Raw genomic sequence first — 15,090 nt, 5'->3', positions numbered from 1 at the left:
GCCCTGGCAAAGATGCCCTCATCGCATAAATGAATAAAAAAACAAATCTCCAGACAATCTCCTTTGCTCTAAAGAGAGAAATCTTAGCATTTCCAACCTAATCCTGTAACTAAAGTCTGTATTCTCTGGAATCATTTCAGTAGTCCTCCCCTGTCCTCTCTCACGAACCCTTGCACCCTGTCCTGTTGGGGAGTCAGGAGGCGAGTTACTTGCTACAGTATTCCTAGCCTCTGATTTGCTTTTGTAGCCACTGTGTTTATATGGTGAGTCCAGTTCAGTTTCTGGTCATTGGTAACCACCACGTATTGACACAGAGAATTCAGTGATGGTAACACCATTGAATGCCCAGGGGCAGTGGTGAGATTGGAGATTGTCATTGCTTGGCATTTGTGTGAATGCTACTTGCTACTTGTTAGTCCAAGCCTGGATATTGTCCAGATCTTGCTGCATTTGAACATGGACTGCTTCAGGGTCTGAGGAGTCATGAATGTTACTGAGCATTGTGAAATCATCAGTGAATATCCCCACTTCTGACCTTATGATGGACGGAAGGTCATTAACAAAGCAGCTGAAGGTGGTTGGACCGAGAACACTTCCCTGAGGAAGTCTTTCAGATCAGATTCAAACCATGAGAATTTTACAAGTGCTGAAGAACAGCTCCAAACAAAGAAAGTGATCATAGAATAAAGTACAGAAAGAAACACTGAAAATTCTATATTAATAGGGACCAAAGGAACTGCGGATGCTGTAAATCAGGAACAAAAACAAAGTTGCTGGAAAAGTTCGGCAGGTCTGGCAGCATCTGTGGAGGAGAAAAAAGAGTTAACATTTTGGGTCCAGTGACCCTTCCTCAGAACTGATGGTGGCTAGGGAAATGTCAGTTTATATACAGAAAGTAGGGAGGTCGTTGGGGTAGGGAGTAAATGATAAGATAGAGCCCAAAGAGAGAGAAAGGCAGTTGAACAGACAAAAGGAATTGCTAATGATCTGGCTGGGAGGATGAATAGTTGTTAATGGGGACTGTTAGTGACTAACAACACGGGGTCTGTAGTGGCAGGCTATCCAGAAGATCGTCAGACTCCATTTCTGCCACCTCCAGCAGGATGCCGCCACCAGACACATATTCCCCTCCCCTCCCTTGTCCGCCTTCCACAGGGACTGTTCCCTCTGGGACACCCTGGTCAATACCTCCTTCACCCCCAACACCTCGCCACAGCCCTTTGGCACTTTCCCCTGTAACCAGTGAAAGTGCAACACCTGAGTATTTACTTCCTCCCTCCCCAGAATCCAAGGGCCCAAACATATCTTCCAGGTGAAGCAACACTTCACCTGTCCTTCCCAGAATCTAGACTACTGCATTCACTGCTCACAATGTGGTCTCCTCTACACCGGGGAAACGACGCACAGACTTGGTGACCGCTTCACAGAACATCACCATTCTGCGCGCAAAAAAGATCCTGAACTACCTGTTACCTGCCACTTTAACACACCACCCTGTTCCCTAACTAACATCTCTGTCTCCGGCTTGCTACAGTGTTCCAGTGAAGCCCAACACAAGCTGGAAGAACGACACCTCATTTTCTGCTTGAGGACTCTACAGCCCTCCGGACTCAATACTGAGTTCAATAATTTTAGGGCCTAAACTTTCCCATGTCCCACCACCCCCCACCCCACACACCAGGCCTTGTCACCACATAGTCTGACACTACACACCCTCCTGTTGTTAGTCACTTACAGTCCCCATTAACAACTATTCACCCTCCAAACCTAATCTTTAGATTAGATTAGATTAGATTCCCTACAGTGTGGAAACAGGCCCTTCAGCCCAACAAGTCCACACCACTATTGAAGCATCCCACCCCGACCCAACCCCATAACCCACACACCCCTGAACACTACGGGCAATTTAGCATGGCCGATCCAACTAGCCTGCCCACCTTTGGACTGTGGGAGGAAACCGGAGCATCTGGAGGAAACCCACACAGACAGTCGCCCGAGGCTGGAATCGAACACGGGTCCCTGGCGCTGTGAGGCTGCAGTGCTAACCACTGAGCCACCCCAAAACTCCTTTAGCAATTCCTTTGTCTGTCCAACTGCCTTTCTCTCTCTTTGGTCTCTATCCTATTGTTTACTCCCTACCCCACTGACCTCCCTATTTTCTGCACATAAACTGACGTTTTCCCAGCCACCATCAGTTCTGAGGAAGGGTTACTGGACCCGAAACATTAACTCTTTTTTCTTCTCCACAGATGCTGCCAGACCTGCTGAGCTTTTCCTTTGTTTTTGTTCTATATTAATAGAGTCCTGGCTGTTTCCACCCATCAGTTCCTGGTCAGACACGGAGCAAAAACAAAATTGTTGCACTATGTAACTGCTCCCACTGTTTTATGTGAGCACCATCTAAAGATACCAGCCTGCTCCTTTGAAAGGAACAACAAAAAAGCCAACTTAAAAAAAACAGAAAAAGCACCACATTACTATACCCACAGTATGAACAACATACTAAAGATGAAAAGAAAACATTACGGTATTGACACTCCATTGATATTCTGTCAGAACTGTAATTACAACTATCACTCCCCTATAGGTTTTGCACCTTCCCAACCTCCATGCAAAATTGCTTTTGTATATCTTTCCCACCAGCTAATTGACCTATAAAATACAAATCATGTAATGGTACCTCTAATGTTTCTTCGTTCTAAACAAATAGGTTTTATCCTTGACCTCATTCTCTCTCCAGCACTGTGATATTTTCCTTAATCATACTCCTATGCTCCCCATATCTTCTCTTCCCCATCTTTCCTCAACATCTTACATTAAGAAACATTTGTTATCTAAACCTGCCATTATTGAGCCAGGTTTTTTGTTTATTGCCACGAAATCAGGCTCCCATGTGTTTGTCTGTGCCTGCAGCTCATCGACATTTTTCCTCACGTTCCATGTAGTGACATAAATCCAGAGTAAATCCAATTTCCCTCATTCTCTGGCCTCTCCTATTATCTCAGTGCACCTGGTGCTTTCTGTCTCTGTGTAATGAGAAAGTCTGCAATCACGTTTGCTTTCCCAATCTTCCTCCAAAGACTTCGCCACAACCTCCCTGCCAACCCAGCAGACTTGGCTCTGGCTGCACTCCCAGATGAACCATCAGACAGAGTAGTGTACAGACTGACTGCTGATTGGAAAGCGAGATGTACTCAAAGTAATCCTGCTCTCACAGCCTGATACTCCTTAGCTCGACCACCACTGAAACCCTAGGAGCTATTCCCTCACCAGCTCCCTTCGATACAAGATACCTAACCTGGCTGTTATGTTCAAGGTGCATCACACAAGAGGACAGGTGTTAGATACAGAGCTACTCCCAGACCAATCAGTGATGAGGTGAGTGCAATGGATTCAGCCTTCCATTTGATGGTGATGATAAACTGGCTGCTGGTGATACATCTCACTTGACAACTGGCCCCCATGGCAAGGCCAGTGCCAGTTTACTGCCAACTGGCACCAAAGAGCAACAGTTCAGGTTCACAGCATTTCATCTTCGAATAGTGGGTTGTTAGGAATTAGAGTTGGAAGCAGAATTTAAAATAATTTCAGTAAGGGGAATGGAAAAATGTTTGAGAAGGCGATATTAAAAAGAATAGGGAAACAACACAATTGGAACATTGTACCCAGACAGCCACCTTCTTCAGCCTGAATTTGCACTTTTCCTCTGTTATGATTCTGTTTTTGTTTGAGCAGCTTTGGTCACTTTAATCATTTACTGTAGCTTTTAGCTCCTAAATTGAACGAGAGAATGTTGTTTATTAAAGAAGAATTCCAGGCTGATTTGATGCTAAATCTCTGTTCGCATTCTCTCTCCTTTATTAATAGTCCCATATGTGAATGACATTTGAAGGACGGGTGGTGGTGGTGGTGGGGGGGAGGGGTTGCGGTGGGTAGGTTAATTTTCAGAAGCTGCCAATTGCTAATGCTGCCTTTTTTACTGTATGGATATTGTTGGGCCAGCTGTGTGTTTCCTTCTTTGTATTCAAGGCTAGGACACCTGCCAGGGCTCGCAAGTTGGAACTTATCTGCTGCCTGTCAGGCAAATCAAAATGATCCTTTAAGTGAAGCTTTCCAGTGAATCAGTGTTCTGCTCTCAGGCTGTGAGTCTGGAGCTGTCTCTGTTGCTAGGATACCGCATGTCATATAGGAAACTGTTACTAAATGGTGCAACCTCATTATCTGCACAGTTCTACCTATTACAGGCTAATGTGGTTTTATAATTAACTCACAGACAGTAGAGTAACCTGATTGTCCAGGCATAGGCTGTGACATAGCTCAGAAATTGTCTTGTTATTGACCATTCAGTGCAGCTCAAAGCAGGGTCATGACAGTTTTATAGCTTCCCCATCATTTGGAACAGTTATAGCAAACTGACAGTGGAACTGCGACCTATCAGATAACTCAGGAAAAAAAAGTCAAACATACACACAGATTCCAGAAACTGCAGAGAGACACAGAGAGACCAATAGAGAGAGAGAGAATGAGGAACGACAAGGAGAGAGGGGCACAAAGTGTCGAGAAAGGGAGAATCAAAGCAGAAAGAGAGAGAAAACATTAGAAATGGAAAGAGAGGGCAAGAAGGAAATAGTGAAAATAAAAGGGCAAGTGGCAGAGCATTTGAGATAAAGGAGAGAATGAAATGGGTGAGCGGAAGATAGGAGGGAGAATAAATGAGAAGAAAACAGAAAGTGGTAGAAAGAAAAAGAGTTGCTTGTTTTGCAATATGCAATATCTCCTCGTGGTACCAAAATTTAACAAATTATCCAGTCCTCAAATGCAGGTCTGTAAAGTATCTCTACTTCCTCATCAGAACTCCACTTTTAGAACATAGAACATAGAACAGTACAGCACAGAACAGGCCCTTAATATAACTAGACTCCTGAATTCCTTCAACCACACTTTCAGTATATACTGCCTATGCTAACTTGTTGATCTCCAGATCTGCTGCCTGACCCTCAATTAGAGAAACATGCCATACTTTATTTGAATTATCTTCCTCCTTAAATGAATTTTCAGCTATGCTAACACCTGAATACTATGGGTCTTTGACCTGTAGCGATGGACGGTATGCAGCCATTGCTGTGGTTATTATACGTGATGGAAACATGCTCCTGTAACTGCTCCAACTCTTCATCGCTTAGCTTGGACCGTCTGTGATTATGGAAATCCATAATTTATTAGTAAACTTCGGTTTACTGAGACTCCAAATTTGCCTCTGACTTGCTGTTGGACAGGATAGCAGCCTGAGAAGGATAGACAATGGGAGAACGAAAGGAATACAAGTAGCCAGACTAAAGAAATGTAAGCTGGGAATGGCCTGAGATCTTGCCCTCCGATCAGACAGAAAGATGCTGAGGATGGAAGAGCAATTCACAGGTCTTAGTGTTATAGCTTTAACTTGCAGTGATTGGAACCAGCTGGATCTTGTTGAGTACAAGATCCTTGATTAGGGTTGTTAACCTGGGCCAATGAGGAAAGCCCTTGCTAATCAATACAACCAGGAGGTCTGAGTTCTGATGAAGAGTCACCGGACCTGAAACATTAACTCTGTTTTTCCCTTCACAGATGCTGCCAGACCCAGTGAGCTTTTCAGCAACTTTGTTTCTGTTCCTGATTTACAGCATCTGCAGTTCTTTCAGTTTTTATTACCAGAAGGTCCCCTCTTTGGTGGCTACATCCACGCCCACATGTCCCTGGGGAAGGAGCACGGAGTAAGCGCTGGCACTCTCGATGCCTTTTGGGAGAAGTGGGCACTGTGGGGTGTCAAGTGCTTTGTTTCCCTCACAAACTCTATTTTGATTTGATCCCTACTGTCCCTCTCTCATTTTCTTTCACATAGGCATTACCCCCTGCAGGGGCTCTCCTTGATACTTTGGTCACGTGAGTGTTTTTTTTCTGGTGGTGGTATGTTAATATACTTAGTTGCACACCTGCACAAAAGAAAGAAACATAACCAGAAGATTTAGAAACTCCTCAATTCAGGAATCTGACTCTGAGCTGGCTGGCCACAGCCAGTGTAATGGACACAAGTAAGTAAAGGGGGTAACTTGGTGATGGGATACTGGCTTCTATGCAGTTATTCCATAATGATAACCAGGGAGCCAGAAGCAAACAATTAAAATAATAACAAAAAAAGTTTTACTTAATGTAACACTCAACTTTAAAATGGACAGAATAATAATTAGGCTTTCTAACTTATACAATTTTTTGATTTATTATTGTCGCATGTACCTGGGCACATTGAAAAGTTTTTTTGTGTGCATTACAGGCAGATTATATCGTATCAAGATCACAGGATGATTGAACAGAGCGAGGAATACAGTTATGGCTGTAAAGGAAGTGCACAATAAGCGAGGTCCACATTAGATTTGAATTTTGAGAAATTCATTCATTCATTCATAACAGGGAAGATGCTGTTCTTCAACCTGTTGGTGCATGTGTTTAAGCTTCTACCTGACAGAATAGATTGGAAGAGATTATAAACCATACACTCTCAAATTCAAGAACACATATTTTGAGTAGATGGAAAAATAGTCAGAGGAACATAATTCTGCACCATGAGTCTAAAATCCGGAAAGGGGATGCTTTATACTTTACACTCCCAGGTAATTGCATGTCCTCGCTCAAGCTAAGCAATACAGAAATACTGTAGCTTGCTCCCCTCGGCCTGATGTGCTGCAAGAGGACAGAGCTCAGTAAGATGGAGACTGAAAACTTTATATCATTAGATTAGATAGCATGACGACATCATGAGTATGTCCTTTAAAGAAATATTGCATATCTGCTCTGAAACATAACACAACATTATACAACTCTAGGAACTGCATGAGAAAGAAAGAACAGTATGAGAGAGAGAGAAAGAGAAAAATCATAGAATCCCTTCAGTGTGGAAACAGGCCCTTTTTGACCCAACAAGTCCACACCAACCCTCAATGTCCCACCCAGTCCCATTCATTGAGCTACACTAAGCTACACATCCTTGAACACTATGGGCAATTTAGCATGACCAAACCATATAACCTGCATATCTTTGGACTCTGGGAGGAAACACACACAGACATGGGGAGAATATGCAAACTCCACACAGTTGCTGGAGGGTGGAATTGGACCTGGGTTCCTGGTGCTGTGAGGCAGCATTGCTAACCACTGAGCTACCATGCTGCCGCAAAACTGGTGGAGTGAAATCAGTAATCTCTTCCACCCCTCCCCCGGGTTGGTCTCAAACCCACCAATCTTTTGGTTAACAGCTGAACGCGCTATCCAATTCGGCCACAGAGAGTGGCAAATAGAGGCAGAAAATTTAAGAGGCAGATGAGGGGGAAGAGAAAGATATGGAAAGAGAGACAGAGAGTGAGAGAGATGGAGTGGATACTGGGACATTGAATGAATTTGAGGATGAGATGGGCAAATTTTTAATTGGTAATGGGTTGAAGGGTTACGGGAAGTGTGAAGGAAAGTGATGTGGAGGACAAGATAAGATCAGTCATGATCATAAAAAAATGGCAGAGATGGCGTGAGGGACTGAAATTTACTTCTAATTCTTATGGCAGAGTGAGAGAGACATGGAGGGAGGAGCAGACAGATGGAATGAGAGGGACAGTGTGTTTGAAAGAGGGAGAGAGAGTGCTGCTAGGGTTGGGGGTGGGGGCTGCAGGGTGCAGAGCCAGAGAGTGAGAGGGACAGAGAGGGAAGAACAGAGTGTAAGAAACCAAGATAAAGGGACAGAGAAAGAGGGAGAGAGACATAAAGAGCCACAGTGAGAGGGACAGAGAGAGATGAACAAAGTGAGCAAGTCAGGGTGACAGGTAGAATGAAAATGTGACACAGAGAGATCATCAGATAATAGCAGTTTCGTTTCAGCAGCTTGTCTTGGTCGATGTCCACTCCCATCATTAATGTCTCCTCCCACATACAGCCACAAGTCGATGTTAAATGGATGGAAATAACACTTAATCATCCTCTCATGTTGTTTTCTGCCCCTCAGTCTTTGTTTCTAATCTATCTCATTGTGCTGCTCCCTTTCCCTCTTAGCTCGTGAAGTTTGGAATTTGTGCATGTTTGACCTGTTTTGTTTTGTCTGAGCATTGACCAGGCTACAGCTCACACATGAGGGGGGTTTCTCCTTCGTCTATCTGTAGCTCACGTAATCCGTGATAACTGAAGGCCTGACTTTGCCAATTGTTGAAACTCTATGATAACAGCCTTAATTTATTGAAGATCACTCTGTTACTTGAGATCATTATATCCTTGAGAAAATATTTGTTTACATAATGTACCTTTCCAGCTTCAAACTACAGTCAACTGTGGCTGGTGTTCAATGAAACTAACATGTGAGATGAATAAATTAATTGTGAAATTGCTGATTGCAGAGTTCAAGTCTAAACGAGGGAGTGACATGCTTGTCTATTGACTGTTATCAATGTTGCATGGTGGTAGCATTGCAGATGTATATTTGAGATGTGCCACTCGACATCAACATGACTAATCAGGAAACTCTCCCACTCTTGCAGTCTGCTGTGACCATATTGAAAAAATCTACAATCTAATAAGCAACTATGTTTGAAAACATTACATATACTCCTTCCTGGAGTGGCATTCAAATCTGGAGTGGCTGACTCACAGACACTACTCACTGGGTCTCCTCAATGGGCAGCAAAGCCTGAAAATAAGCAGTGCTTTCTGACAGTGGGAAGTGGTTGAGGATCAGGAGATGGCTCTTCCTCCTCAAACCCTCCCAAAACATCCAAGCAGACTTACACTCATTAGCCTCATTGGATGTTCAGGTCCATTTGCAGGGTCAAATTTAAAGACTACAGGAGGAGATTGAGCAGCTTGGGGCATAAAGCTAAGTGATACTGAGTCTTGCTGTCTGATACAGGCCCAGTATCCTCACATATACTCCCCATTTCACAATAGTTACATTTGCAGGGCAGCCATTCAAGAAGAAAGAATGTACCCTCAGAAGCATAGAATCCCTACAGTCTGGAAACAGGCCATTCATCCCATAGTGTTCACACTGCTCCTCTGAAGACCATCCCACCCAAAGCCTCTTGATCCTTGTAACCCTGCATTTCCCATGGCCACTCCACCTAGCCTGCACATCTTTGGAGTGTGGGAGCACCCGGGGGAAACTCACACAGATACAAGGAGAATGTGTAAACTCCAGACAGACAGTTGCCTGAGGGCATGATGGAACCTGGATCCCTGGTGCTACTGTGCCACCCAATCTCTAACAACCCTCCTCTGCTGGGTCACCAGCCAGATAGAGCTCACTGAGAATACTGGGTAGTTATGGGAGACAATATGGAACAGGGACATGTGAAAAAGCTCAATTAGAGGTGGGTTAAATGGCGAAAAATACCTGAGCATTCTGGCACAGCAAAGGTTACATCACAGGACAATTAGTGGGCACTGTTTTAAAATTAGCAGTTGACCTCTCAGAACAGAGCTAGGGCTTTTTTCTTCCCCCCTCAGGGGGTAGTGGGACTTTGGAACTCTGCTTCAGAAGTTGGTTGAGGTGAGTCATTAAATATTTTCTAAGGTAAAGGTAGATGGGTTCTTGTCAGGAAGAAGAATTAAAAGTTGTAGGGACGAGATGCAAATGCAAAATTCGGAAGTCAAACAGAATAGTCATGATCTTACTGAAGAGCTTGTTCCTAATTCATCTGTTTAGTAGTACTGAAGATTTATCTCCAGAAAGAGCCGTGCCCCAGCAGAACTGTTCCTATAGAATTCCAACATTGGAATCGATGTGACCATCTGGAAAATGGACCAGTCGTGTTCTGTTCACAGAAAGCAGGACAATTGTAAACTGGCCAAGTACCCCATTGGCCTACCTCAATTAACAAATGATGAAAGGAGACATCGCGCTGCTATCAAGCAGCACTTATATAGGAATAATCTGCTCACTGGTGCTCAGTTTGGGATCCAACAGTGCCACAAGGCTCCATGCTGTTTTTCAATCTGTGTCCAAACATATGACAGGAACAGTTTGTCCCAAAACATGTTCTCCCATTCATTCAGATATTGACTAATCTACAACATAACTCTGGATACTAATCTTTGCTCTGTTTCCTTTAGGATAACAAAATTCTATCAATCACTGTTTAAAAATTTGCAGATGACATTGTTATTTGTAAGAACATAGAACATAGAACAGTACAGCACAGAACAGGCCCTTCAGCCCACAATGTTGTGCCGACCATTGATCCTCATGTATGCACCCTCAAATTTCTGTGACCATATACATGTCCAGCAGTCTCTTAAATGACCCCAATGACCTTGCTTCCACAACTGCTGCTGGCAACGCATTCCATGCTCTCACAACTCTCTGCGTAAAGAACCTGCCTCTGACATCCCCTCTATACTTTCCACCAACCAGCTTAAAACTATGACCCCTCGTGCTAGCCATTTCTGCCCTGGGAAATAGTCTCTAGCTATCAACTCTATCTATGCCTCTCATTATCTTGTATACCTCAATTAGGTCCCCTCTCCTCCTCCTTTTCTCCAATGAAAAGAGACCGAGCTCAGTCAACCTCTCTTCATAAGATAAGCCCTCCAGTCCAGGCAGCATCCTGGTAAACCTCTTCTGAACCCTCTCCAAAGCATCCACATCTTTCCTATAATAGGGCGCCCAGAACTGGACGCAGTATTCCAAGTGCGGTCTAACCAAAGTTTTATAGAGCTGCAACAAGATCTCACGACTCTTAAACTCAATCCCCCTGTTAAAGCAGTTTATTTTTAAAATTACTTACAGGTAGCGGGCAGCGGTGTTTTTCCTCTTTCAGAGAAGGAGCGGGAGCAGCAGAGGAAGTGACGAGGACCAGAGGGGCAGCCGGGAAGGAAAGCAGTGAGTATAAATACTCACCCTTCGACGCCAACGGCCATTTTGAGTGCGAGCAGCAGCGGAGGTAAGACGGACCCGGAAGACTGCAGCTAAGGTAAAGCAGTTTATTTTTAAAATTACTTACCGGTAGCGGGCAGTGGTGTTTTTCCCCTTTCAGAGAAGGAGCGGGAGCAGCAGAGGAAGTGACGAGGACCAGAGGGGCAGCCAGGAAGGTAAGGGAGAGCTCCAAACTTTTGTGTGTATAAATATTTCCTGAGAGTCCTGGGTCTAATTCTTCGACTTTGCCTTTCAGTTCTGGTCTAACCCATTTCTCTCTATATTCAGTATCCTCTTTTCATTAATACCATAACAAATTGAATCAAATCATCTTTAACCTTCTACATTTCAGAGAATACAAAGCTAGCCTCTCCTGGGCCTTTCATTCTTACAGGCATTACTCTCGTAAAATTACACTCCATTCCCTCTGAGGCCATTATATCTCTCCTCAACTGTGTTGGCCAGAACCGCCCACAGTGAATTAGTGTTGTCTCAACCAGGGTTTTGTAACAGCTGAATTATGACATTTACATTCTTGTACTCCTGATAATCAGTTTTATAATGAGAGTACATATGTCAATGACATAATGATGTATACAATGATATATCTCTGACTTCTGCAGTCACATGTTATCGAGATGGAGAGAGGTGAGGCTGTCACAATTGTACCAGAGAGCTGAATTACACACTTCAGTATTCCGTGTAATAGTGCAGAAGTGAAAGACACTGCCCAAACTCTTCAGAGCCAGACAATAATTTTTCTTGGATAAGGCAAGAATAGAGATGCAGCAGACTCAGAGGAAGGCCAATCTACTCTAAGAGAACAGCCTTGTCTAGTGGTATTATTGCTAATTATTAATCCAGGGACTCAGATAATGTTCTGGGGACCCGGATTCAAATCCCACCATGCCAGATGTTGGAATTTGAACTCAATAAAAGCCTGGAATTAAGAGTGTAATAATGATTATTGTCAACTGTTGCAAAAACTCAGCTGCCTCACTAATCTGTTTCGTGGAAGCTGATCTGGCTGACATGTGACTTCAGACCGACAGCAATATGGCTGATGTTTAACTGCCCTCTGGAATATCCTAGTACGCCACTCAGTCATAGTATTCGCTACAAAGTCTGAAAATAAAAAAAAATGAAACTGGATGGACCACCTGATATTGACCTAGGCACAGAAAAGACAGTGACAGGAACAGTCCTGTCAACCCTGCAAGGTCCCCCTCACTAACATACAGAGGCTGGTGCCAAATTTGGGAGCACTGTCTCACGGGTAAGTCAAGGAACAGCCTGACATAGTCATACTCTCTGAATCATAACTTACAGACAATGTTCTAGACACCATTACCGTTACCGTTACTGTCCCCATCCCCATCCCTGGATAGGTCCTATCCTATAGGCAGGCCAGACCCAGCAGACGTGACCTGTTCACTACCACAAAACACCGTCTTGTTTATCCAATCACCAGCTGGTTCCAACCCACTCTTGCTATTGATAGGTTTATTAATGAGCCTGGAATTCCCTCTGTCACAGCATTGTGGATCAAACTACAGCACATGGACTGCAGCAGTTCAAAAGGTACCTCACCTTTGCAGGACAACAATGGCAGTGATATTTTGATCACATGAAAGGTATAAAAAGACACACAGAGTTTTCACCTGAGTGCATTAATTGTTCAATTCTAATACCCCAAAATGTTCATTAATCCTTCAGATGTTGGCAATTTATAATGGAACTGAGAGGATTATAGCCACAGTCTGTAGACAAATGGGTTGTGAGAAGAGATTATTATTTCTCCAAACTGTCAGCTTCTGTGAACAGGGTCCTAGACAAGATGTTCTCACACCAGTGATATAGCTCAGCCCCTTTTTCTGTGCTGAGTTCACCGTGACTCACCAGCCTAAGAGTTAACACACTCATGACAACTGATTTCCAACATGAATCCTTATCAGGCAAGTTTCTCACAGGCACCAGCAGTCTGAGGCTTGCAGATATTGATAAAGATCCATCACAGGTGGAGACGGCCGGATCCTGCAGTCATTAGTAGGGAGCAAGGACATTCAGTCTTGTTCCTAATTGATGTAATGGTAATGCCTTGACTCTAGGCTGCCAGTGACAGTGTCATTGAACAGTGACCAGGAGAGGGTAAGCAGATGTCTCTCTGCATGTGATCTCAAATCACTTTCAGTTCAGCACCCCTTTCATAACTAATTCTCTCCACACAAACCAGAGCTCTCAACACGGGCTTGATTCTGAATCATGAGAATCTAGCTTCCCAGACAATGGGCAATATTTTTGAATATTGAATAGTAATTTTATTCAGAGAGTAGTATTGAAAACAAGATTTAGTACTTACAATGACATACAGTTTTTAATTATGCACTGATATATTATAGAATTCCAATTTACATATTTGGTCAGAGCTCAGTCTGAAAGAGTTATCCTTGTTGTCTGTCAATTCACTGCTTCGTCTGAAATTGGCAAAAGGCAGGCCTTGGGCAGTGGAGGCTGGTGAGGTATGGTCCACTTCTTGAACTTAGAGCAGTGCACCCCCATTTATTCAGGCAAAGGATGGGTAGCTGGCTATTCTATTTGACATTCTGTGTCTCTTTCTATTTAAACGTTCTTCGGTACAACCTCGCACTCTTTGTCTTAACATTTAAATTGAATAATTTCTCAGCTGATCCACTGGTCTGCTCATCCTACAGGAAGTCTTTCTGAAACAGGGTTACAATCTCTTTTCCTGGATAAAATGGATAAAAGCTGTAATTTTTGTGAGACCAGCTAATTTCATTAAGACCTTACATGATGGAAAAATTAGATAGCTAAAGCCCAGAGGCTCCATGTAAAAGTGAAAACTGATCAAATCCAAAATTGATACAATGGCAGAAAGTTGAAGCTTATAGTCAACGCTTACTTTTGTGATTGGATGGCTGTTTCCAGTAAGGCTTCACAGGGCTACTTCCTCTCTATGGTATATATCATTGACTCAAAGGTGAATAGAAGTGGCATAATTCAGAGATTTGCAGATGATGCAAAAATCAATTGTGGCAAAGAGAACTGTGGATTTCAGGGTGTTACTAATTAAACTGCTTAGGTAGGTAGGATGCAGTAATGCAATTCTTCTGGAGAAGTGAGAGTTAATACATTCGGGGAGGGCAAACAAAGTGACAAAATACACAATGAATGGGAGGATTGTGAAATGTGTAAGGTAACAGAAGGGCCTGAAGTGCATGTCCGTAGATCTGTGAGGATAGCTGGACAGGTTAAGAAACCATATTAGATATAATCCTTTGTTAGCTCAGGCACTGACTAAAAGAACACTGAGCTAATATTGGAAATACATACAGCATGAGTTAGACCACACCCTAGAGAACTGCATACAGTTCTGGCCAATGTAATACAGGGCAGATGTGAAGGGATACAAAGGAGATTTATGAGGATATTGACAAGAGCAAATTTAACTATGAGGCAAGATCAACCAGGCTGGCATTATCCGCTTTTAAACAGAGGAGGCTGAGAAGAGATTGAATTGTTGTGTAGAAAATTACTAAGGATCTGTAAACAAAGGATAGGGAGAATCTATTTTCACCTAGAAAGAGAGATTAGTAGCCAGCAGACACAGGGTTTAAAAAATTGGTAAAATGATTAGATCAACAACCTGAAGGGAGGCGATGGCCTAGTGGAATTATTGCTGGACTGTTGATCCAGAGACCCAGATAATGTCCTGGGGACCTGGTTTCAAATCCCACCATGGCAGATTGGTGGAATTTGAATTCAATAAATATCTGGAATTAAGGGTCTAATGATGACCATGAATCCATTGTCAGGGTGAAAACCCATCTGGCTCATTAATGTCCTTTAGGGAAAGAAACTGCCAACCTTACCTGGTCTGGCCTACATATGATTCCAAACCTACAGCAACGTGGTTGACTCATAACTGCACTCTAGTCAATTAGGGATGGGCAATAAATGCTGCCTGGTCAGCACTGCTCTCACCCTGTGAATGAATAAATAAAAATTGAGAACTTTATCTTCACCTAAGGGTAGATGTCTGGAGCTCACTGAGTGAAGCTGTATCATATTAATATACAAGTGGTAGAACATGGGATTACCCTTCTTTGCTCTATTTTTGGTTGGAAACGACGTAATGAGCTGAATGG

The sequence above is a fragment of the Stegostoma tigrinum genome, chromosome 32, assembly GCF_030684315.1.
Source record: "Stegostoma tigrinum isolate sSteTig4 chromosome 32, sSteTig4.hap1, whole genome shotgun sequence".
In the NCBI taxonomy this organism is placed as follows: Eukaryota; Metazoa; Chordata; class Chondrichthyes; order Orectolobiformes; family Stegostomatidae; genus Stegostoma; species Stegostoma tigrinum.
This window is presented reverse-complemented; position numbering follows the sequence as displayed.